Raw genomic sequence first — 26237 nt, forward strand, 5'->3', positions numbered from 1 at the left:
ATTAGACCATAGCGATTTACTGGTATGAATGAACATAATGCAGTTGTAAGCATATACTTCTTAGGTTGGAAATGTGATACTACTTGTTGAATTCCCACTTGGATTTCTCTAGATAATTAAACAAAGTTAACATAAAGAGATTTTGGTGGCATTGGCTCCCCCACCATGAAAAACACTGCTCAAGTACACCAAAATCTCATACCCTGAAGATCCAAAGATATTATGAAATAAGGGACATATGTCTTGACAATGTAAAGTATGAATTGGGACGGCTTCAGAGGTCCAACCTCTTGCACCATCAAGCAAGGGGTTTTGGGATAATACAATATGGGTGTTTAGTTAGAATCCGAGGAAGCCAGGAGCCTGCGTGCACCAAGTCAACTGTACTTTGAATATAAAAATCATTTCAGATTGACAAGAACAACATAAGCTAATACTAGTGGGTTATGAAGTCCATGTCACCCTTGTTTATATAGTGGATCTGATTAAGTATTGCTTGAGTCATTCCCTCTCATTTATGTATAACACTAGGAGGTAGGCTCACTAATAAAATAGTACACGTTCTCTTAAACCCAAGGTCACCAAGAGGCGTGAGGGGAGAGGATACTTGTATACTATTTTAGGGATTTAATAAAGAATACATGAGAAACAAAGTCAATTCTTTTAGAAAATTGAGTTATTTTCTTACTAGTTAAAGAAAAACATGTTCATTTTAACCAAGTTTGCAAGTGCATCCCTCTTTGGCAGCCCCACTACACACAAGTTAGTGTTTAGGTTTTTGGGGTCTTCTACTAACAAATATGCATAAATGTTAGCAAAAAACAAGAAAACAACAACAGATTAGTGGGTTAGCAATAAAATCATGAAATTAACATTTGAGAAAATGATAGTAATTAGAACACAGATCATTCTCGCTATTTGACAAAGAAAACCCGCTACTTATATACAACTACCCACAAACCCGCCTTTTCACTAAGCATTCCTATGACTTACTAGTAAAATATTTTTTGATGAAAAACATAGAGCAAGAAAATACAGACTAGATAAAGCAAACTCATTGTTTCCCTACACAAACCCACTGCTTTATTGCGCAAACTCACTACTTTACCCCACAAACCCGTTGTTTGACTGTGAAAAATTTAATACAGAATAAATAAAACTTGAGAGCAAAATTTTGAATTTATACCTTCCATACGACTACAGGAATGCATTCCCACCGTTTCTTTTGTCGATCTCGTGGTTTTAGGCAGCGTTCCCACCGTTTCTCAAAATTGCATTATGATGAAATAGACTTCTGCCGAAGTGGAAATCCACCTATATTCTCATATTTTTGCCTATAAATGCTCAAAATATACGAAAAAACACACTAAAACAACAAGAAAATGTGACATGTGTTAAGGGGGGGGGGGTAAATCAATATCTGACCGGTATATAGAATTTCTTAACTTAAAACATGCAGAACATAATATGACAGTGTACCGGTATGCAAGAAATAATGCAATAAACAAAATCAAGAACATCCACATTAAAAGCACACCATAACACAAGATTTTAACGAGGAAACTTGGTGTGGGAAAAACCTCGGTGGGATTTGTGACCCACAATATTCACTCACTGGCCAATAAGAGAATATTACTTACAATAGGGGCCTGCACATGCAGGAAGGCCAACTACCTAGAGCTCACTGCTCAATGGGAAGTCTCACTAACTTACAATGAGGATTATACAAATCCAATAACTTGTACTGCTTTACAATAGCATCTTCAATGCCAGATTCAGTACCGGTTCTTGCTCTGTTCTTTACATATACCCCTTAACCTATATTTCGCATAATATGTCTACCTAATATTTTTCCTTAATGCTTGCATCTCCTATGTCAAATGTCTACAATGATCTCTCTTATATATGAGTCATTTTACAATTTGCCAAGTCGTCTTACACATTTTTACAATAATAATAAACAAAATATAATATAACAAAATCTTGTCAGCCTTTGTGCCGGTATACTTCCTTTCTTCTGTGCTGGTGCTGGTGTCCTAAGTGCCGGTGTAGAGTGTGATCTGCTGATGCCGATATAATGCCTTTGCCGGTGCCATAGGATTGCAAGGTTGCCATCAATGAAAAAACCTTAAATCACATACAATGTCTTATTGGAGTGTGCATATGCCAACAATATGATCCATGAAGTGGGTCCCATTGGCTGTGCCAAAAATGCATGAGTATAAATGCGAGTGTGTTTCAAAAATATTGAAATGACAAAGATAACAACCTAGCAAATACAAATTAATCAAACACTCAAGATAAGGATGCTAAAGGGAAATCAAGAAAGCAAATGATAACAATAAAGTAGCAAACTCTCTCTGAAATCCTTGATTTGATTTTCCTTCAATTTGATGTGTGCTCGATCTGGTGCTTCTAAGGGTGATAGATGTGCTCCATGATGATGAATGTGCAAACCATGCTATAAGATGAATGAAAATGATGAAATGGTATGGTTGCAAATGAAAGAGATATAAGTAATCAAAATGACATTACGATGATATGGTTGCATGAAAGTGGATAATTTGTGAAGAAAAAGGAGGGGTTAAATAGGAAAGGATGGAGGATGAAGAGGCTTGGAAAGGAGACACTTATGTTCAAAGAGGACTAGTGGAAATCCTCAAGATGCTTTGTGGAAGGATATTCTACACTTTTCCCCAAAGAGGTAAGTGGTTGAGCCAAGTATGACAATTGTCCTTGAGAAGGGCAAGTGTTAAGGAGAGGAATGACATGTGTTCCTGATGACACATGTCTATTTGGGAGAAAAACACCCAAATAAAATGACGACTCTTTTCCAAATATTTGGAATATTAGGAATGTGCACACACATGTGAGGGGGGAGGTTAGAAAGGATATAGTTTGTTTGAACCCAAGCGTTAGATAGTGGGTTAGGTTAGAAGAAGGGTTTATGTTAGGAGTCATGTGGGGAAATGAGATTAATTAAGTTAATTAATTAATTGTATATTGGCAAAAGAAGAAAATGACAAACATGAATTAAATAATTAAATTACGCATTTGAATTATTTAATAGAAGGGGCTCATTTAATTAATGAAATGAATTATGACTATCAAATAATTAATTAAATGGGGACTATAGCCTAATTAATAAAATTAATTAGTTAGAAGGGGGGAACACTAATTAATTAAATAATGCATAATTATTTAATTTAAAACAATTCGAGATAGCTGAATTCAATTAATTAGATTAATCAAATTTAGGTGCCTACAAACATAATGAACTGATTTAGAATGCTCAAATCCCAAACTCAACACATATGTATGAAATTTCTAGTATGACATCCTAGGACTATGCTTGAGGTCATACAAAGTTTTCTTCAATTTATAAACCAATTTTTTTTTACCTTTTACCACAGTGGTTTGGCTGTGTCACATAAATATCCTCCTCCAAATAACTATGAAGGAAAGTGCTTTTCACATTCATTTGCTCAACCTCTAAATCATAAGCAACACCAATACAAAGTAAAATCTAATGAATGCCATTTTTTGCAATAGGAGAAAATATCTCACCATAAGGAACACCTTCAACCCAAGAGTAGTCTTTTGCAATCAACCTTGCTTTATACTTCTTAATACATCCGTATGATGCATCATTCATACCTAATGCCTCTTCTATAGATTTGGGTTCATCCACATTATTATCCAAAGAAAAAATACGTCTCTAATCATCAGGTGAATATCTTTTAGGTAGTTGTCTATGTTTTGTAGACCTTCAAACAAGCTGAGTTAGAGGTTCTTCCTCCTCTTTTGAAGATTCAGAGCTAGATGAGCTCTCCTCAACTTCTTGCCTATCTAGGGGTCTCGATTCAACTCTTTCAGGCATAGAAGGGAATTGAATCACATCTTTTTGTTTAGTCTATTCTAGCCACAATGTAACAAAAGGAGACTTAATTTTTCTAAAAATAACACTTCTACTATGTATTTCCTTGTGGCATTTTCCTCTTGTTGAACCCTTTACATGAGTATGAGTAGTCATCTTTTCTCCTATCTCCATGAGATTATTCATGCTCAACTATGAACTGTGTCTACACCTATGCAATAACAAATCTTTTGCACCTTGTTACTATATCGCCAAAATTTCCTAAGTTTAACCTTTTGGTATCCATTTGGTTCTCTATGTTGGCAAGAGACACTATTCCGGTGAAGATTGATGCATGGGAAATGCTTAGGAGTTGTCAATGATGGAAACTCAGTTCAAAAATCATATCCGGTGCATGTAGATTTGATTTACCAGAAGCTATATTATCATGAGGCTTAAGTCTGTAAGGTGGAACACAATAATCGACATAATATGAGTACAATGTGCATATCTTGATTTTGGTTGCATAATTTTAGTTGCAGTGATAGAGGTAGATGAGTCGAGGTTCGAGGTAGATTATATTGTAATCGTGACATCTGGTGTTGATTCATGAGCGAGATTGAAGGTTCGGTATCTGGTAATCCAGGAAGAACTGAGCTATTTTGGTGTAATATGTGATGTGGAATTTTTGGGTTGATTTCGGTGATTGGTTTCAAGTTCGAGGAGATTGGGCCAACATGTATAAAGCTTTTTATTATCTTGTTTAGGTCCACATATGGATTTGTGGACAGTTTGAGCCTACTTGTTGGTTACACATTTCATGTTGCGTGTTATGCGGTTTTTGGAAGTCAACATGAGAATTGATCTATTTTGGCGGTGCGGATATATAAGATAGATTTGGTTGAGCATTTTGAATGATGATATGAGTATGAGAAGTCTGTAAGAGAGCATGTGTGAAGTTTGGTGGATGTAATTGAAGGTTTTAGTGCTCCAGTATTTGACAGAGCAGGAAAACAAAGTAGAAAGACAAAACAATTGCAAAAGTCAAATTGTGCCTAACCGGAACTGTTATTTGGCATTAGTAGATGCTATTCTTCAGTTCATTCATGATTGTAATGAATTGTAATCATTTGTAAGGCAGTGAGCCTTCCTCCAGGTTGTAGCCCTCTTTTGTATTTGAACAGTGAGCCTGAATGCAAGTGCATTCCCCTTTATGTAATATTATCATATTCATGATCAAAGTATAATAATATTGTGGGTTCAAATCCCACTATGGTTTTTCCCTTTCGGGGTTGCCACGTAAAAAAATCTTGGTGTTATGGTTTTGTGGTTGATTGGTTTAAGTTTCTGCACTTTACTTTCATTCTTATGCATCTGGTGGTTTAAGAATCAGTTTAATAAACTTGTAAATTGTAGAACATTGATTTACACCCCCCCTCTTAGTGTTCATTGATACCAACAATTGGTATCATAGCTTAGCTCCTCGGAAGGAGCCTAACAAATTAAGGAAGATCCGAAAGATTGAATCAATGGACTCTGGTTTGCAAAATCAACTTACTATGGCACTAGAAGATCTTGATGTAGCTATGAAAGAGAAGAGTAGCCTGAGGAGAAGTTTAGAAGCAGCTGAAAATTTCATTGAATCTCTGAAAGATCAAGAGAACACATCAAGAGAGAAGAGAAAGAAACTGATGGATAAGCTCAAGGAGAAAGAAGAACAAATCATTGCCAATCAAGCCCTACAAGACAAGACAAATGAATGTGAGAAGATTGCTAGAGAGAACGCAGTCTTGAAGAATGAGATGCAATCCATTGTGATAAAGCTAACAAAGGAGATTGAAGATAGAAACAAGAATGAGGAAAATATGACTTAGTCATTGAAGGATAGATCTAATGAATGTTGTAGATTGAACTATGAGAATGATCAGTTGAAACTTGAATTGGTGTAATCTAAGAATGATGGGCAAGAAATTGAAACGCAGATCATAATTCTTAGAGATGAACTTTCCACTGCTAATGAGTACAAAGAAAAATTCAAAGCTAGCTCAGCTAGGCTAGATGAGATGCTAGAAAGTCAGAGAAATAGGAAAGACATGCATTGAACTGGATATGAGAAAGGAGAATCCTCTAAATCTAGACAAAGCAATCATTAGAAGAACAAGAGACCTTCGGTAAGACAACCTAATTCTTATAAATTCAATGGTAACTATTTTGTTTGTAATAAATTCAGTCATATGGCAAAACAATGAAAAAATAGGGTGATGAATAATGGTTCTACCTTTACTGTTCAATGTTTCAAATGCAATAACTTTGGTCATAAATCAAACTTGTGTAGAGAAGTGATGAACAATTTCCAAAATAAGAGATGCGATGCTTGTGGAATGTTTGGACACATTTCTAACCAATGCAGGATGAGACCAAATCAGATGAATTTTAGGCCTATGCAAGGAAATGTTCTTTGCTATACATGCAACAAATCTGATCACATTGCAAACTATTGCAGAAGAAAGAATGCTCCAATAGACAAGAAAAAATCATATAAGAAAGGCAAAGCAAAGGTTGAAGAGGTCAGAGAGTAGCATAAGAAGATGTGGTTAAGAAGGAAGATTCTAATGTTCAGAATGGTTCCACACCCGATTCCAGTGTTGGAACCTCATTCGGTAACTAAGGCCCAAAGCCTTAGGGGGAAGCTTTTCATGTAGATCCTTAAAACCTCCTTTTAGAGATTTGTAACCAGCCGAGGATGATCACATATGATTGAGATTAGTTGTGCAGTTGATATCTGGAAGATTTTGGGGTGATCTGAGAGTCCGGTGATGAATTCTTAAAGAAGCAGGGTATTCAGAAAGCCTTTAGGGTTGTGCATTCATTACAACTTAAAGTTAAGTTTTTAGAGGATAAAAAGGCATTTCTATCACTCATTCTTCACATTTCGAATGAAGATAAAGAGAAGAAGAGCAAGGCGAATGAGATTGAGTAGAAAAAACTAAGCTTGAAGTGATCCAACAACGATTCCTAACATCCGATTGAATTTGAAAAGGTATTTATCTATTTTCGAGTTGTTTTTTATACCCTAATTTCAAAATGGTATCAACATCTAGTATAGCAACTCCGTTGGTAGTAGAAATCACTGAAAGGGCAAGGCCAGTGTTTAAGAGACATTCATTCAAATTGGTTGAAGATGATCCAGAAGGAGCATTTTCCTCTATGCCATATGGCATGTTGCACAATGAAGATATTAGGGCATACATTCATTATAATATCGAAGAGCTTGGTAATGCAAACATGCTATCTTTATACACCAAGCATATGATGAATGGAATGGGAAATCTGAAGCCCGAATACAAATCATTTACAAGACAAGGGTTTTATCCACTTTGTTTACTTTCTAGTGTTCGATGAACCCGAATGGGTCAAGTATATCTTGAGATGAATCCATGACGAGTTTATGTGGCTAGATAGACCTCACAAGATCACAAAGCAAGCCATTCAAGTGAAAAACTATTTGAATGCATCAGTGAGATCCTCTATCTAAGAAATTTCAAGAACACAACAGTGATAGAGGTAACCGAATCCCATCATGATAGTCAGTCGATGGCAATTAATGATTTCATTGAACATGATGTGAGATTTTCTTCGATGGTAATATGATATAAGGTGTACTAGTCTAGTAGACAAAATTCAGTATCCAGTACTACAATATTTGCAGCCTATCAAATGCTCAAGGAGGACAAAAGATATGATATGTGTGGAGTGCTTCTTAGTGATCTTATGAGCAATTTGAAGAAGATCAAACAAGATAAGAAACATGTCTTCAAATTTGGTTCTCTAATTGTTTGTTTGGCACTTTACTTTTTGAATGAAATCCTCGTTATAGGAAAAGTTCAATGGGATTATGATAAACCGGTGGTAGTCCAAATTAAAGAAGGTTTGTAGGGATTAGGAGATGTGGTAGCACATAAATCTTCTTTGTGGGGTTACTTCAAATCATTTCAAGATATGATGCAAAGTAGAGAGAGGATCCCAAAGGAAATTGTTGAAAAATATGAGAATACAATCTGCTTTATGGTAGACAAAGATCAATGTCACATGGAGGCAGTTGAACGTAGAACCATTTGGATCATTCCCATGGGGTATGAGGTAGATGGAAACACACTTGATGCATATGCTCAACACCTATTGAGTAAACCGGTAGATGAGAAGGAAGAGACGTTCGATACTTACGAGGAAAAAGATTTAGACATGCATAAGAAATTCACCGAACCTGCAAGGAAGAGGAAGGTTAGAAAAGAGGTTGAAGAGCTTGCAGAACAAATGGGTATAACAAAAGAAGCCATTCAAAGGGCTAGGGAGAAGAATATACTGAAGGCGGAGGACATGGTAAAGCCCAAGAAGACAAAACTAGTCTCCACTCCTCCCAATCAAACCAAGCCAAGGAAAACTCAACCTACACCTACCTTCGGTGCTTAGAAGCCTATCCCTCCACCCTAGCCACAAGCCAAGTCAACCGGTGGAGCAGAGAATAGGAAGAAGGAGAAGCCACAAAGGGAGTATGTTTCAGCCATTTTTGAGGATGTAGAAACAAAATTTGATGAAGCAGTAAAAGAGGTGAAGAAGACAACTACCTATGCTAGGGTAGTGAAGAAGCCTCAATCCAGTGGAGCCCAGCCGACCAAGAAGCCAAGGACAAAAGCTGAGCCATCCAATAGAGCAAGATAAAGAAAGAAACAAAGGTTTGAATTGGATGAAGCTCTGAAGTCCGACAAGGTAGAAGGAACTTATGATTTTGTGCCCCCAATGACATTAAATGAAATAATTGATGAAGTGCTTAAGGAAGGCAATTTAAAGAATGTTTCTGTATACTATGAAAACTGTGATTATAATGATCAGAGAGCAATAGAGGAAGCTATTGTATAGTATATGAATGTTTATAAAAAAACATTGATAGAGCTATCATCTATGATTCCAAAGGGATTGTATGATATTTTGGATGCCAGGAGGCATACAATGTTGGTAATATGGAGGAATTGATTATGTGTTGCATTGATGTTTGTCATTAATGTCAACACTAGCTGTTTTGCTATCTACCAGCTTTCGGTAGAGTGGTTGGTCTTTGATGTTGATTTGGAGATTTGTCTCCAGTTTGGTCTGGCTGTTGGAATTGACTTGGATTGGTTATTCACGTGTTCTTGATGCATGTCACATTTAGTTGGTTTGGGATTTGGTGATCTGGATGCTATCATATGTTCTAGTAAGCCTTTTGGTTACCGGTAAGGGTTTTACTGACAATGCTTTATTGAAGATATTTTGATGAATCTGATAAATGGATTTGGTGTGGCTTCTAGAAGGTTATCAGAATGGTGATGGTTATCACATTCATGTTCCAATTGATTGTTGTGTTTCATTTGGCTTATGGCGACCTATTATGGGTCTGGTGTTATTCTATTAGGTTATGGACTGATTTATGTAATGTATTGGTTGATGCTCTCGATGCGTCACCGGTTGGATTTATTGTTTGGTTTATGTTGTTTTAGTCTTAGGCCGACTTGGTTTATCATTGTTTTGCAGGATTATGTAACAGATTTATTATATTATATTATCTTTTAGGTGGCCGACCTAATTGTTTAGGTCCCGGGTTGGTATAAATATGATGTAAGATCTCTTTGTAGATCATGGTATGGGATTATCTGTGTGCGAATAAAGTTGTAACCATATGCAGAGGTTTTGGTTGATCATAGGTGATCGAATTGGGTAAAGAGGTTTACGACCTCTAGTATTGAGCTTAACCAAAACTATACTCAGGCATAGGAGATGCTATTCTTGTAGTTCATTCATCTTTCTAGATTGTAGTCTAGATTTATTTGTAGTTAGTGAGGCTCCTTTTGTAATGAGCAGTGTGCTTTAGGCTGTTGGCCTTCCTGCATGTGCAGGCCCCTCTTATTGTAATCACATAATTGCTGCAAAAGTATTATCTGACTATGGGTAGGCTTCCCACCATGGTTTTTTCCTTTACCAGGTTTTCCACGTACAAATCATGGTGTTCTATGTTATGGATGGTTGGTAATTGTTTTGTGATTTATGTTTGTGCTTAATTGTTATATCTGCTATTCTGGTATTTGGTTTATGCATTCCAGTAAAAGGTTTTGTGTGCTTAAATTTTTATAATCTGTTGACAACTGATTCACCCCCCTCTCAGTTGTCCACCATTTTTCCTAACAATTGGTATCAGAGCTTGGTCCTCTTTGCAAAATCTTAACCGCTTGAGGAAGATCCTATGGCAACTAATAGTTCAATTGCATCTGTTTTCCAGAGAGAAACCCCTAAGCTTGATTTGACAAATTACAGGGTATGGAAGATTCAGATGGAGACTCATTTGAGATGTATTGGGAAAGAGATTTGGGAGATCACGGAGAAAGGCTATACTCCTCATAAACTGGCATATGGCAATCCTCCTCCGACAAACTTGGATAAGGACATTGAAAATGACTGTAGAGCTAGAGAAGCACTCTTGAGTGCACTTTCTGATCAGAAAATTATGGGATTAATTGACCAATCATTTGCGAAGGCTATATATGGGATAAGTTGGAGGCTCTGAATGAAGGTGACCCTACTGTTAAAATTGCTAAAATTGATGGTTACCGGGTGAGGTATGAGAATCTAAAGATGGAAGAAGATGAAAGGATTACTGCTTTTATGGAAAGAGTTAATGAAATTGTTATGGGAATTCAGTGTTGTGGTGGATCTCTGAGCGAAGAAGAGATTATTTCCAAAGTATTGAGAGCTTTGCCACCAACTTACAAGATGAAGACTACTGCAATTAATGAGTTGAGAATAATGGATAACACTTCTATTAACATGGATACTTTGGTTAGAAAGTTATCTGCTTTTGAGCTTGAAGAGTTTGGTCCTCTAGGAACTCCAAAGACTGAATATGCTTTTCACATATCTGCATCATCAACTGGAAAGAGTGATTGGAAAGATTTATATGCAAAGGAACTAGAGGAAATGAAGAAAGAAGATGACGAGTTTGAGCAACTTGAAGCCCTATTTGCTAGAAGAGTACCTAAAGGTCTGACAGAAAGTAAGTATGAGGGAACATCACCTTTTAAATGTTTTGCATGTAATAAGATAGGTCATTTTGCATCTAGATGTCCTGAGAGGAATTCAAGATTTGAAGATAAAGCTAGAAGATCTTTTAGGCCTAACCATGATTATCAGAATAAGCATAAGTACAAGAGAAACAAAGACAAATCATGTTACTATGCGGATGAGGAAGGTATGACTAATTTTGATGATGAACTGACACAAGATTTAGCTAGTGGATCTGACAGTGAAAGGAATGGGTTTTTTTTGATATCAAGGAAGATGCTCCGACACCTGTTATTCAAAATAAAGAAAAGGCCCTTGCTGCTAAAATTAAAGATAAGGATGAATGGGTGATAGACAATGGATTTTCACATCATATAACTGAAGATAAAAGGAATTTCCTATCATTCCAAGAATTTGATGGTGGTTTGGTTAGACTTGGAGATGACAAAGCATGCATGACCAGAGGAAGAGGAACTATATGATTGGATATGAAGCATAACACTAATAATGTTTATTATGTTGAAGGTTTAAGGCATAATATTTTGAGTGTAGGACAGTTGGTGGATAAGGGATTTCAATTACAACTCAAGGATGGAAAATGCAAAATCATCAATAGATCTGGATTGGAGATTGCAACCGGTACACAAACTAAAGGTAACATCTTTCATTTGAACTCTGGTGAGAAGACATGTTTGATTGCACAAGTTGACGAGTTGGTTACGACATAAGAGGTTGTGTCATGTGAATTTTGATTGCATTGTAAAGATTAGTTCAACTAAGGGCTGTTAGAGATATACCTAAGATTGTGAAGCCCTATAATCTAGTATGTAAGGAATGTCAAATGGGAAAACAAGTTAGAACTCCTTTTAAGAGTATACAAGACAAATCTAATGATGTTCTTGATCTTATTCATACTGATTTGTGTGGTCCTGATAGAATAAAAAGTTTTCAGGGTGATAGATATTCCATGCTAATCATTGATGACTATTCTAGAATGATGTGGGTTACTTTTCTAAGGGAGAAATCTAAATCTTTTGAAAAATTCAAGAAAAAAGCTAAAGTTGAGACAAAGACAGGGTTGAAGATTAAATGCTTAAGGTCAATCAGGGTGGTGAATTCACATCTAGTTAATTTAACAGTTATTGTGAGAAGCATGGGATAAGGCGACAATTGTCTGCACCTCGGATACCTCAGTAGAATGGTGTTGTGGAAAGAAAGAACAAAACTATCTTGGATGCAGCTAGAACTATGATGATGGAAGCTAATCTTCCTCATATCTATTGGAGAGAAGCTATGAGCATGGTGGTATACACATTCAATAGAGTTCATATCAAAGGAGACACCGGTAATACACCTTATGAGTTATGGTTTGGTCATACACCTACAATTAAGTATTTCAGAATCTTTGGTAGTAAATGCTATATCAAAAGAGATGATTCCATTGGAAAGTTTGATTCTAGATGCGATGAAGGGATATTTCTTGGTTATTATAATGAAAGAAAAACATATAGATGTTATAACAAAAGATTGCAGAGAACTGTGGAGAGTGCTAATGTCAAGGTGGATGAGCTATACAAAGGTCAAATCAGAATTTATGAGAGAGAACCAGAAGTGGAAATGATCATAATTGAATCGGTAGCACCTGTACCAAAACAAAATGTTGAACCAGTTACCCCAACAGTATCAGAAAATTCAATAGTAATTGAAGATCAGAGAAAAAAAACAAAAAGTCAGAAGACTCCTAGGTATGTAAGGTTAAATCATTCAGAAGATCAAATCATTGGAGACAAGAACAAAGGAGTAATGACAAGAAGAAGGTTGGAAGCTGAAGAGGTATGTTTAATTTCTCAAGTTGAACCAACACCAGTTATTGAAGATTGTAAAGATGAATGTTGGATGAAAGCTATGGAAGAGGATTAGATTAGATTGAAAAGAACAACACATGGACTTTAGTTCCTTGGCCTAAAAATAAGAATGTTATTGGAACTAAGTGGGTTTTTAGGAATACAATGAATGAGGATGGACAAGTTGTGATGAATAAGGCTATATTGGTATGTAAAGGATATTCTCAGAAGGAAGGAATTGATTATGATGAGACTTTTGCTCCAGTAGCTAGGATTGAAGCTGTGAGATTATTTCTTGCTTATGCTGCCCATAAGAAATACAAGGTTTATCAGATGGATGTCAAGTGTGAATTTTTGAATGGAGATGTTGAAGAGGAAGTTAATGTTAGGATAAGCGGTGAACAACTGAGAGGGGGGGGGGGGGGGGTGAATCAATTATTAATAGATTATAACTTTTAATCCACAATACAACCTTAAAACAAATCAAGTACCGGTAAAGCACATACGGATGCCGTATATCGGTAAACAATACAACTTAATAATTAAACAGATAATCAATGCAAAGAAACAATACCATATAACACCATGATTTGTATGTGGTAAACACCAAAAGGGAAAAACCACGGTGGGAAGCCTCCCCACAATTAGATGATATTTCTGCAGAAAGTATGTGATACAATGAGGGGCCTGCACATGCAGGAAGGCACATTGCCTAGAGCGTACTGCTCATTACAAAAGAGTCTCACTGACTATAGAGAGGATACAACCATCTCAAGATAAATGAACAACAATCCAATAGAGTGAACTACCAAAAATAGCATCTACCATGCCTGATTACAGTCCCGGTTAAGCTCAATGCCGGAGGACTAAATCCTCTTTTGAATCCAATTCGATCACAAATGATCAACCATTTCCTCTGCCTGAATGATATTACAATATTCACACATTACATTCCTTGACCATGACCTTTTTCATAACCTTGATACTCTACAAAGAGTTTCTACCTCTTATTTATACAAACCCTAAGGCCTAAACCAATTTGGTTGGCCACCTAAAAGATATTACAATAAGATCATTACATAATTCCATATTACAATGATATGCCATGTCGGCTTAAGACCAAAAAAATAATAACAAATCCATAAATCATCTCAAAACATCCCGGTAACGTGTAGAGTACACGTTAGCATGATACCGGTCCATAACCTAGATAGGTACCAGACCTATTGTGGGTCCACCATGCCAAAGCAATGTCTTCAAGCAGTTGAAGCACAACCAAAGAACATCTTCAACATCCTGAAATCCATGAAGAAGCTACACCAACACCAATTATGTATCCTGTCATGATTCCTCAATGAAAGCTCTGTCGGTAAAGCCTTAAACCAATGTTGATAAGGGTTTACTAGAGTGTATGATAGAATTCGATTACTAAGCCAATACCAACCAACCAAAACATGCTCATGGAGCATATAACACATGTAATCAAACATACTTCATTGATCCAAACATGTCGAAAGTGTCTAACAGATAATCTCTTCTGCTAATAACACTAGATCTTCTACCAGTAACCAAAACCTATCTGCCGATAACCAGGCATAACAATTAGTGTTGACATCAATGACAGAACATCAATGCAACACATAATCAATTCATCCATAATGCCAACAATCTCCCCTTTGGCATTGATGGCAACACTAGATGTTAAAAACATCTAAGTACCAAGAAGTGCCAAACAAGTCTCCCCCTGTGGAAGACAACCAAAAATCTCTTGAATATCAATAGCTCTCCCCCTGTGAATGATATCTCTGAATGATTTTTCACATCACTATCACTCCCCCTTTGACATCAATTTCAGAAATCTGACAAAAATATCAAAGCAATAATGTAAACCTCTGAATCTCAAAGCTGACTACTCCCCCTATGTAGTAGCACCACTCATCAGTGCCAAAATGAATAATGTCTTTGATAATGCATGTCAGACTGATGACAAATGTTCATCAATCAAGTCTCTGTCAGAGGGGCATAAACCCCTAACCTGTCTCTTAAATACTCAAATGATTCCTTAGAAAATGGTTTAGTGAATATATCTGCAATCTGTTCTTTAGTGTTCACATAAACCAATTTGACTTCCTTTTCTTCTACCTTGTCCTTCAGAAAGTTATACTTTATTAAAATATGGTTAGTCTTAGAGTGAAATACCAGATTCTTAGACATGTCGATAGCTGCAGAGTTATCACAGTAGATAACTACTGGTTCATTACAATTTATCCTGATATCCTTCAACATTTTCTTCATCCACAAGACTTGAGTGCAATTAGTTGCTGCTGCAACATACTCAGCTTCTGTAGTAGATAAAGAAATGCATGATTGTTTTTTGTTGATCCATGAAACCAGTTTCTTTCCAAGAAAGAAAGCTCCACCAGAAGTGCTCTTCCTATCATCAGTATCTCCTGCCCAATCTGAGCCACTATATGCACATAAAGTGAAATCATCATTTTTAGAATACCATAAACCATAATATGTTGTTCCTTGCAAATACCGGAATATCTTCTTTACTACACATTCATGATTTTATTTAGGATTACATTGATATCTTGAAATAATACTTACTGCATTCATAATATTAGGTCTAGTCCGAGTTAGATATATCAGACCACCAATTATAGACTTATACCTTGTCGAATTTACTGGTGTAGAAGTATCCTTGATAGATAATTTCTCACTTGTCACCATAGGAGTACTTACCGGTTTGGAATTATCCATACCAAACTTCTTCAACAATTCCTTCAGATACTTAGTTTGAGAGATAAAAATCCCTTTGTCAGTTTGAATAATCTACAAACCTAAGAAAAATTTCATCTCACCAATCATGGACATTTAAAATTCATTCTTCACGTTGTTAGCAAATTCCATGCACAATTTATCTTCTCCTCCAAAAATGATATCATCAACAAATACTTCAATAATTATAATATCATTATCAGTGATCTTATAATATAAATTACTATCAACACTGCCTTTAGTAAAACCAAGCTTCAAAAGATATTTATCCAACCTTGCATACCAAGCTCTAGGAGCTTGTTTCAAACCATATAAAGCTTTCTTCAATCTACAAACCATATCTTTATCATCTGTTAGTGAAAATCCATCAGGTTTCTCAATGTAAACTTCTTCCTCAAGTTCACCATTCAAAAATGCACATTTAACATCCATTTGATAAACCTTAGAGTTCTTGTAAGTTGCATAGACAAGAAATAGTCTAACAACTTCAATTCTAGCTACAGGTGCAAATGTCTTACCATAATTAATTCCTTCCATTTGAGAATATCCTTTACAAACCAATCTAGCCTTGTTCCTTACAACTTGACCATCCTCATTTAGTTTATTCCTAAAAACCCATTTAGTTCCAATAACATTCTTTTTTTTAGGCCAGGGAACTAAAGACCAAGTCTCATTTATCTCTATCTGATCTAATTCATCTTTCATAGCCTTTAATCAATGTTTATCCTTACAAGCTTCAATAACAGTTGCCGATTCAACTTGAGAAATAAGGTAGACCTCTTCATTTGCCAGTTTTATTCTAGTCATAACTCTCTTGTTCCCATCTCCAATAACTTGATCTTCAAAATGATTTAATCTTACATACCTTGGTGTCTTTTGAACTTCAGGTTCACTGCTTTGATCATCATTCATAGTTGAATTTTCTGATTGTCCTGGTGTAACTGTCCCAACTTCTTGTACCGGTTGAGGCATTGCCGGTTCAGTTATTGATCATTTCCATTGCCGGTTCCCTATCATATGATATAGAATGATTTCTGTACTGCTCATCCACTTTAACATTAGCACTCTCAACAATTTTCTGCAATCTTTTGTTATAACATCTATATGCTTTGCTCTTAATTGAATAACCAAGAAATATCACTTCATCACATCTAGGATCAAACTTTCCAATTGAATCATCTCTTTTGATACAACATTTACTTCCAAAAATTCTGAAATATTTAACAGTAGGTGTATTTCAAAACCATAGTTCATAAGGGGTCTTACCGGTTTCACCTTTGATGTGAACTCTGTTGAATGTGTAGACTGTTGTACTCACTACTTCTTTCTAGTAGATATGAGGCAATTTGGATTCCATCATCATAGATCTTGCTACATCCAAAATGGTTCTGTTATTTCTTTCCACTACTCCATTTTGCTGAGGAGTCCTAGGTGCAGATAGTTGTCTCCTGATTCCATTTGTCTCACAATAACTGTTAAATTCATGAGAAGTGAAATCACCGCCATGATTTGATCTTAGACATTTGATTTTCAATCCAGTTTCAATTTCAATCTTCGCTTTAAAGATCTTGAATTTCTCAAAAGCTTCAGACTTTTCCCTTAGAGAAGTCACCCACATCATTCTAGAATAGTCATCGATAATCAACATGAAATACCTATCACCTTGAAAGCTTCTAGTCCTTGCTGGACCACATAAGTAAGTATGAATCAAATCAAGTACATCATTAGATTTATCATGTATGCTCTTAAAATAACTTCTAACTTGCTTACCCAATTGACATTCCTTACATACCGGACTGTGAGGCTTCATAATCTTAGGTATATCTCTAACTGCCTTAGTTGAACTGATCTTAACAATACAATCAAAATTAATATGACACAACCTCTTATGCCATAGCCAACTCTCATCAATATGAGAAATTAAACATGTCTTATTACCAGTATTCAAGTGGAAGATATTACTTCCTGTTTGAATGCCATTTGCAATATCCAGGATAGTCTTGTTAATGATTTTGCATTTTCTATCTTTAAACTAAAGTTGAAAACCCTTATCAACAAATTGAACAACATTGAAAAGATTATGCTTTAATCCTTATACATAATAGATATTATCAGTATTATGCTTGCCATCCAAAGAAATAATACCTCTACCTTTGATCATACATGCTTTGTCATCTCCAAATCTGACTTGACCACCATTGTATTCTTGCAGGGACAAAAATTTCCCTTTATCTCCAGTCATATGATGTGAGCATCCACTATCAATTACCCATTCATCCTTATCTTCAACTTTTGCTGCCAAGGCCTTTTCTTCATTCTTGATAGCCAGTTCTGGTTCATCTTCTTTCAAAGAATAGAATACCCATTCTTTTCCATTACCGGATCCACTAGCAGAGTCTTCTGCCGGTTTATCTCTAGAGTCATCAGTTACTCCTTCCTCATTTGCTATGTAGCACTGTTTACTTTTCTTGAATCTATATCTGTTTTGGTTAGGCTTAAAAGATTTCTTAACTCTTTCCTCAAACCTTGCACTCCTTTCAGGACATCTAGATGCAAAATGACCAATCTTATTACATGAAAAACATTTAAAAGGTGCTTTTCCTTCATACTTACTTCCAGTTGGTCCTTTAGGTACTCTTCTAGCAAGTAAGGCTTCAAGTTTCTCAAGTTCTTCATCTTCTTTCCTCATGTCTTCCAATTCTTTTGCATATAGGGCTTTCCAATCACTTTTTATAGTAAATGATGATGATGATGCATGAAAAGAAGGTTAAGACTTTACATCCTCAGAAGATCCAAAATTTTCAAGCTCAAAAGAAGATAATTTCCCAATCAGAATGTCTCTATTAACTGAAGTGTTTGCCATTGTTCTTAACTCATTAATTGTAGTTGCCTTCATCTTGTAAGCCAGTGGAAGGGTTCTCAAGACTTGGGAAACTATTTCATCTTCTCTTAGAAATCCTCCACAACATTGAATTCCCATAACAATCTCATTTACTCTTTCCATAAATACAACAATTCTTTAATTATCTTCCATTTTCAAGTTTTCATATCTTACCCGGTAACCATCAAGTTTAGCAATTTTGACAGTAGGATCACCTTCATTCAAAGTTTGTAATTTGTCCCACATAACCTTAGCCAATGATTTATCAGTAAATCCCATGACCTACTGATCTGTAAGTGCACAACAGAGGGTTTCTCTAGCTCTGCAATCATTTTCAATATTGTTATCCAGGTCTGTAGGAGCAGGATTGCCAAATGCCGGATCATAAGGTGTGTATCCTTTCTCAGTGATATCCCAAATATCCTTTCCAAGACATCTAAGATGAGTCTCCATTTGAATTTTTGAATCCCATAATTTGTTCCATCAAGCTTAGGGATTTCTCTTCTGAAAATAGCTGTCAGTGGATTAGAACTGTTAGTTGCCATAGGATCTACCTCAAGCGGTTAAGCTTCTGCAAAAGAGGACCAAATGTCTGATACCAATTGTTAGGATAACCAGTGAAAAATTGAGAGGGGGGGGGTGTGAATTACTTGTTAACAAATTATAACTTTTAATCCACAATACAACCTTAAAACAAATCAAGTACCAGTAAAGCACATACAAATTCCGATAGGAACAGATACCGATAAACAAAACAACTTAACAATTAAACAGATAATCAATGCAAAGCAACCATACCACATAACACCATGATTTGTACATGGAAAACCCAGAAAGGGAAAAACCACGGTGGGAAGCCTACCCACAATTAGATGATACCTCTACAGAAAGTATGTGATACAATGAGGGGCCTAAACATGCAGGAAGACACATTGCCTAGAGTGTAGTGCTCATTACAAAAGAGCCTCACTGAATACAGAGAGGATACAACCATCTCAAGATAAATGGACAACAATCCAATAGAGTGAACTGCCATAAATAACATCTCCCATGCCTGATTACAGTCCTGGTTAAGCTCAATGCCGAAGGACTAAATCTTCTTTTGAATCCATTTCGATCACAAATGATCGACCAACTCCTCTTCCTGAATGATATTACAATATTCACACATTACATTCCTTGACCATGACCTTTTGTTTGCATTTTTGATGATTGATGCTGTGATTGTCATTGATGGACACACACTTGATTTGAGATCACTTTTTGTATGTATGAGTTAAAGCTCAACTGGTATTTGTTCCAACCGGTACGATGTATTATAGTCTTTAGACTATCTGTGTTTTACAGAAAGTGGTTACCGATCTCAAGCGGTATGAAGACCCCAAGCGGTTCGAGGATCTTAAGTAGTACAAAGGAACGAAGTGGCACAACTCATGTTTCCCAGTCTTCATTTTGTCAAACCGGCAACCAGTATTTTGCTTAAACCGGTATTTTGTTTGAATCAGTAATACTCTATGATGAGTTACAAACTAGCATTTTGTGATGAGTTACCATGCACCGATTGTTTGGTGGTGCCGACACTTTGGTGGTGCATTTGTGTCGTGTTACCAAAAGTGTCCAGATGCATTGAACCTAGGAAATTGTAGTGCAATCCTTTTGGACCAACATGAAATTAGATTCCTTTATAAGGACATCATGCCTAGGGTTTTAGGGTGTTGCTGGGGTTTAAGGTGGTTGATGAGTTTTTGTAATTGTGATTATAGAAGAGAAGTTCAGGTCTGTGAGAGAAGGTAGAGTGTGAATGTGTTGAAGACTGAAGTAATACTGGAATGCATTAGGAGCGAGCTATCAAGGATCTAACCAAGCAATCTGTGCTATTTGCTAGATCACTCACTTGTTGATTACTCACATCTTCGACAAGTCTGAAGCCCTTAACCGAGTAGGCCCAAAAAGCCTTTTTTAAATCCTCTAACAAGCTGGTTCACATATGTGGATCTAAAATCCTCTAGCAAGGTAGTCTTTAATCAGACATATCTCTTAATAGAGATTGAGATTCCTAACAGGATCTGTTCTGGTAAAGAACATTGTATGACCTTAACCGGTCTAGTTCCTATTCTGTAGATAGTTACTTGTGAGTTTCATCTCACCATGGTTTTTCCCATTTGGGTTTCCATGTCAAAATCTCTTGTGTTATGGTGATTGTGCTTCTATAGGTGAATGCATTATTTTCTATTTGGTTTGCATGTGTGCTAACCGGTTTGTTTGCTAAACTATTTTACTAGTTTACTGCTAGACTAGTAAAATGTTTAAGTACAGTAAGTTTTGGCATACTAATTCACCCCCCTCTTAGTATTCATCAATTGGTATCAGAGCCAACCTTTCTATAAGTTTAACCACTTGGAAAGAGATATGGGGGAATACACTGTGAGGGAACTTACTCATCAGCTCACTCAATCTGAGAAAGCCTATGATGAACTTATGGTCAAATATAAGGCCTCTCAGGCAAAAAGGAGAGACATGTTGAAAAACTGATGGAGTTAACTGAAAGCAGTTCCTCTGATGAAGCGGACATGGAAGCCCTAATTCAAGAAGTAGAAAAGCTGAATGAATCCAATTCCAAACTAAGAAAGGAGTTGGAAGGACTGACTATCCAAATGTGTCAAGAGCTTGAGAACTGGAGGAAAGTTGAAGATCTTGTAAAAGACAGAGATCATGAGATCTCCAAGTTAAAACAAGAAATTAGTGCCCTAACCACTCAACTCCATGCGAGCAAAGTAGAAAAGGAAGACATGCAAGGAGAACTGAACATAGCCATCTCCGAGAATGCAAACTTGATGGAAACAAATGCTGCTATTTCCAAAGAACTCTCAGAGTCAAAGGAAATACTTGCTAAGTTCAACAAGAGTACTGTTAAGCTAGAGCAAAAGCTTGAATCGGCCAAACCTGTCAAGAATGCTGATGGACTTGGTTACTCTGGTCATGAGGAAGGTGAGACCTCTAGTGCAAATGATGAAGCATCAAAGAAGCAACCAACATTCAAAGGTAAAGGTAAGAAAAAGTTCAAACCTGTTTGCTTTAACTGTCTTAAAGAAGGACATACTGCTAATGTGTGTAGGAGCAAAGCCTACAATAATTTTCCTTACTTTATAAATAATGTACCTAGATCCAATAAGTTCAATGGTAATTTTTATGCATGAAACAAGTTTGGGCATAGAGCATTTGAATGCAGGTCTGTTATGAACAACACTGGAAGATATCCTCAGAGGACTCAAGGAGTTGGCTCGGAACCTTTTGTGAACCAGAATCCCAATTGGTTTAATACCTTTAATCATCAGTCAGGTAGTGGTGGCTATCAAGCGACAACCGAATGGAGAGAAAACTGTTTGATTTATCATTGTCATGGTCACACTGCTGCAATATGCAGGAATAATGGACCATGGAGAGCACCTGGAATGGTCTACTATCATTGCAACAAACTGGGTCACATTGCCAGATTCTGCAGAACAAGAAAGAACATATCGGATGACATACCGGTCACTCCGGAAGGAAAGATTGATATTGAAACTATTCAAGTGAATATGAACAAAACCTGGAAAAAGAAACCAGGAGTGTTGCAAAAAGAACCGGTTTCTGCACCTAGTGTGGAAATTTTGAAACCGGAAAACTAAGCTACAAAAAGCTTGGGGGAGCAAGGGGTGAAATATCTCGAACCCCCGGTTGACACCAGTAAAAGAACTTAACCAGTATGAGATACTTGTCAGATTGGCAGAAGATCGGGAACGATATAAGGCAAATTAGGGTTTACGCCCTAATAGTGGATCATTTATTATGGTAGGTGGAGAACCTGTTTAAAAGGAATTTTCAAATCATTTCTCATATATCATCTTTCGAGCGAAGAAGTTTTTCAAGTTTAGAGTGAAGAAAAATGATTTACACTGCGATTCAAAGAATTTATCAAAATCCTAAAGAAGAATCTGAGGCAATCATCTATTGGAGAAGTGTAGAACGCAAAGCGGTATTTCAGCAACCAAAGGAGTGTGTAGCAAAGTTCAAATTGCGAAGCCCTAAATTTTGATCTACGAAGGTATTTTGCAAAATTCTCTGTTTAACATGGCTTTCGCATCACATGCTAGTTCTAGTGCACCTGTTGATTCTGTATATTTCATCAAACGAAAGGCAAAATATAATGCCCTATCCCTAGTACCTGCTGGAGTTATAGTGGAGGAAGGCATTTCAGATTACATTGATTGTAAAATTGAAGACTTAGGGTCTCTTGTAATCCATTCTCAGTTGAGTTTGTTCTGTGGGAAGGATAAGAAGATTAAACCAAAATTTAGCATTCTGGAAAAAAAGAAACTTCACAACACAGTCTATTTTCTTGAAGAATTTTCAGATGATCACATTCGCATCATTCTGAGCAGAGTGCATGGTGATAAAATGTACTTAGAGCGGACGCATGACATCACACCGGAAATGATTCATGCCGTCACTAGTTTCTGCAACATAGGGGAAGTGCCAGCCCTAAGGAAGGTCAGCAAGACTGAAATGTCCAAGCTCACCGGTTCACTGAGTGACTCACATGGAATGACCATCAACTCAATCAAGGATGATCTGGTCAAGTATGCCTATATGGTGATAGGTTACCAGACGTTCTCTACTAGTAGAATTAATTCTGTCTCTCCTGCAGCGGTAAATGCCGCTTACAGGATGATCAAGGAAGATGCATCGTTTGATCTGTGCACTTGTATGCAAAGACAACTTCTGTTGAATCTTAATTCAATCAAACAGGACAATGCACTGAGATTTAAGTTCGGACAACTACTGGTTGGGTTGTTCTATTACTTCCAAGGCTACTTTCCATGAGTAGGTGACATTCAGTGGTTTGCTGACCAACTGGTGACAAAGCAAATCAAGGAAAGTCTACAAGTGGTTGGAACCGGCTATCCGGAAGTACTGAGCAAATACTTTGATGAGTTCAAATGCAAAATGAACCAAAGGGTAAGAATATCCAGTGATATAGTCAAAAAGTATGAAGAAGACATCTGCTTCACCAGCAAAGTGGATGAATGCATAATGGAAGCCGTTGAGCCCAGGTAGGAAGAAGTGAAGCCTATGGGCTATGAGGTAATGTATGATATAGTGGACATGTATGCTTCTACCCTAATCGCCTCACCCCTTGATCCTAAGGCAAAGAGAACCGACACCTATTTGGAAAGGGTTACACTGGTTGTAGAACCCTCAGTAAAGAAAGGAAAGGCAGTGCCTTCAGCATCGACACCGGTTACTGTAGCCAATCCCAAAGTGACCAAGCGGTCACCAGCTAAGAAGAAACTGGAAGCGGCACCTACCAAAGTCTTTGAGAGGAAGCGGACGACAAAAAGCAATACACTGGACTTAGAAGAAATTGTGTCAGAAGATCCACCTAAAAAGACTAGGCAAAAGAAGAAAAAGACAAAGAATGAACTGACAACATTTGCACTGGTAAATATTGATATTTCTTCATACAAATCTTTGACACATTGTCAAAGAACTATAAAGAATATTAGGAGAAAATTGCTGAATGATTTAATTGATTGTTTTGATGACTTCAATGATGATGAAAAGGAAGAAGTTGAACAGAAAATCATTAAGTATTTGTGTGTTAATGACCGGTCGCCTTCAAAAATTAGATCTAAGACACCAGATTCTTTGTATTTCTTTAGACAACAAATGGCACATTGCCATAGAGAAGGAACAGGAAATAAGGGAGAAAGCATTTGCCCAATACTTTCCTGACCTGTCCAATTCTGAGCTATTTGAAATCATTAACCAAAACAAAGGACTCTTCTTCACGAGAAGGAGAAGACTCTAGTTATTAGAAGGGAGAATTGATGATGTTGAAAAAGACACTCATCTTCATATGATGACTACTGTACATACTCATGAAGTACGTCAAGGCAACAAGAAGGCTGAGCAAGAACCGAAAATATCAAAACCGGATGAAGTATATGATAGTGAAGGGGAACCGGTCACTAAACAAATGGAACCCATTGCTGTTGATGCCTTAGATGGTGAAAAAGTTACTCAGGGTACACCATCAGAAGGAACAAGACATGAGAAGCAGGCAGAAGAGGAAAAGAAGCAACATGAAGCAGAAAAGAAGAAACAGGCAGATGAAGAGGATAAGAGAAAAGAGGAGGAAAAGAGGAAAGAGGAAGAGGATAAGAGAAAAGAAGAGGAGAAGAAGAAAAGAGAAGAGGAAAATAAGAAACAAGAGGAAGAGAAGAAGAAGAAGGAAGAGGAAAAGAAAGAAGATGAGAAGCAGAAAGAGGAAGAGAAGAAACAAGAAGAGGAGAAGAGGAAGAAGGAAGAGGAGAAGAAGAAGGATGAAGAAGAAGGATGAAGAAGAGATGAAGCGAAAAGATGAAGAGAAGAGACAAGAAGAAGAGAAAAGAAAGAAAGAAGAAGAGGAGCAGACGAAGGCTCAAAAAGATAAGCAAAAAGCCAAGGACAAGGAAACAATAGTAAAGAGCACACAGGTGGAGACTCCAATGGCAACTGGTAGTCAGGCTAAACCGACTGACATTACTAGTCCCATTGACCTCTAGTCCACAAACGAATCAGAGTTGCTGCAGAGCATTAAGGTTGCTCAAGAATGCCTGTAAGTGATAAGGAGGAAAAAGGAGCAAGATGTGATCCAAGTTGTGGTGGACACTCTTACCGGTTTGATATCCGGTACAAACCTTCCTAGTATCGATTCCTCACTTGTACAATTGAAGCTCCTATGCACAGTTGTAGAAGACTAGGTGCAAAGCCTGGAAGAGGTTGTAGAAGCAAATGCCAAGAAGGAACATCAAAAGGCTCTAGACATTGCCTTGGTGAGAAAGTTAATAGAGCTCCGGTCTGATCTTTAGAAGGCACAAAAGGACATTAGAGATGCAATGGATGAGGGCAATCTACTACTCAACAAGATTTGTCAACCTCATTTATTCTGTGATGATGTGCTCACTTAGAAGGACAAACTGTAAACTGATATGCAGTCATTTATTAGCACCTTCAAGATGCCATATGACTCCTTCTCCACATATGGACAAACTGCTCACCGGTTTCATCTTCAGTCTGCAAGACTAGAGGTAGAGATAAGCAACCAGACATGTAATTTGCAGGAACTTCAACTAGTCCTACTGCCAAGACTGCAAATTCTCCAAAAATGCTACCTCAATATAGATGCCCTAACGGTTACTCAAGAGATTAGTACCATGGATGCCATGGAGGAGCAGGTTTATCAGATGCAAATGGAGCATGAGGTTGCTACCTCATTGCTTGAATCATGGTCTATATCCATGAAGACATTTCTGCAGGACTTTAAATCAGTTTTTGACAAGTTTCACTCTTTATTGTTATAAACTCTTTAAATCAGTTATTAATGCTAAAGGAACAGGGGTTATTCAGCTATACTTTGTCATTGTTGGCAAAGGGGGAGAAGTATACTGGTATTTAAATTTTGATGCATACTATGTATACTTTCATGTTATTTTTGTTAAGGAGTAGTATACATTGTATTTTTTGCAAAAGGGATAGTGTATATGCTTAGGGGGAGTAATTTTGATTATGGCATATTTTTGTTGTAAAACACTTAGATGTCAAAATTTTCCTAAGTATTGCCATCAATGCCAAAGGGGGAGATTGTTGGCATTTTTGATGATTGATGGACACACACTTGATTTGAGATCACTTTTTGTATGTATGAGTTAAAGCTCAATCGGTATTTGTTCCAACCAGTATAATGTATTATAGTCTTTAGACT

This window comes from Cryptomeria japonica, chromosome 11, assembly GCF_030272615.1.
Source record: "Cryptomeria japonica chromosome 11, Sugi_1.0, whole genome shotgun sequence".
NCBI classification, from domain to species: domain Eukaryota; kingdom Viridiplantae; phylum Streptophyta; class Pinopsida; order Cupressales; family Cupressaceae; genus Cryptomeria; species Cryptomeria japonica.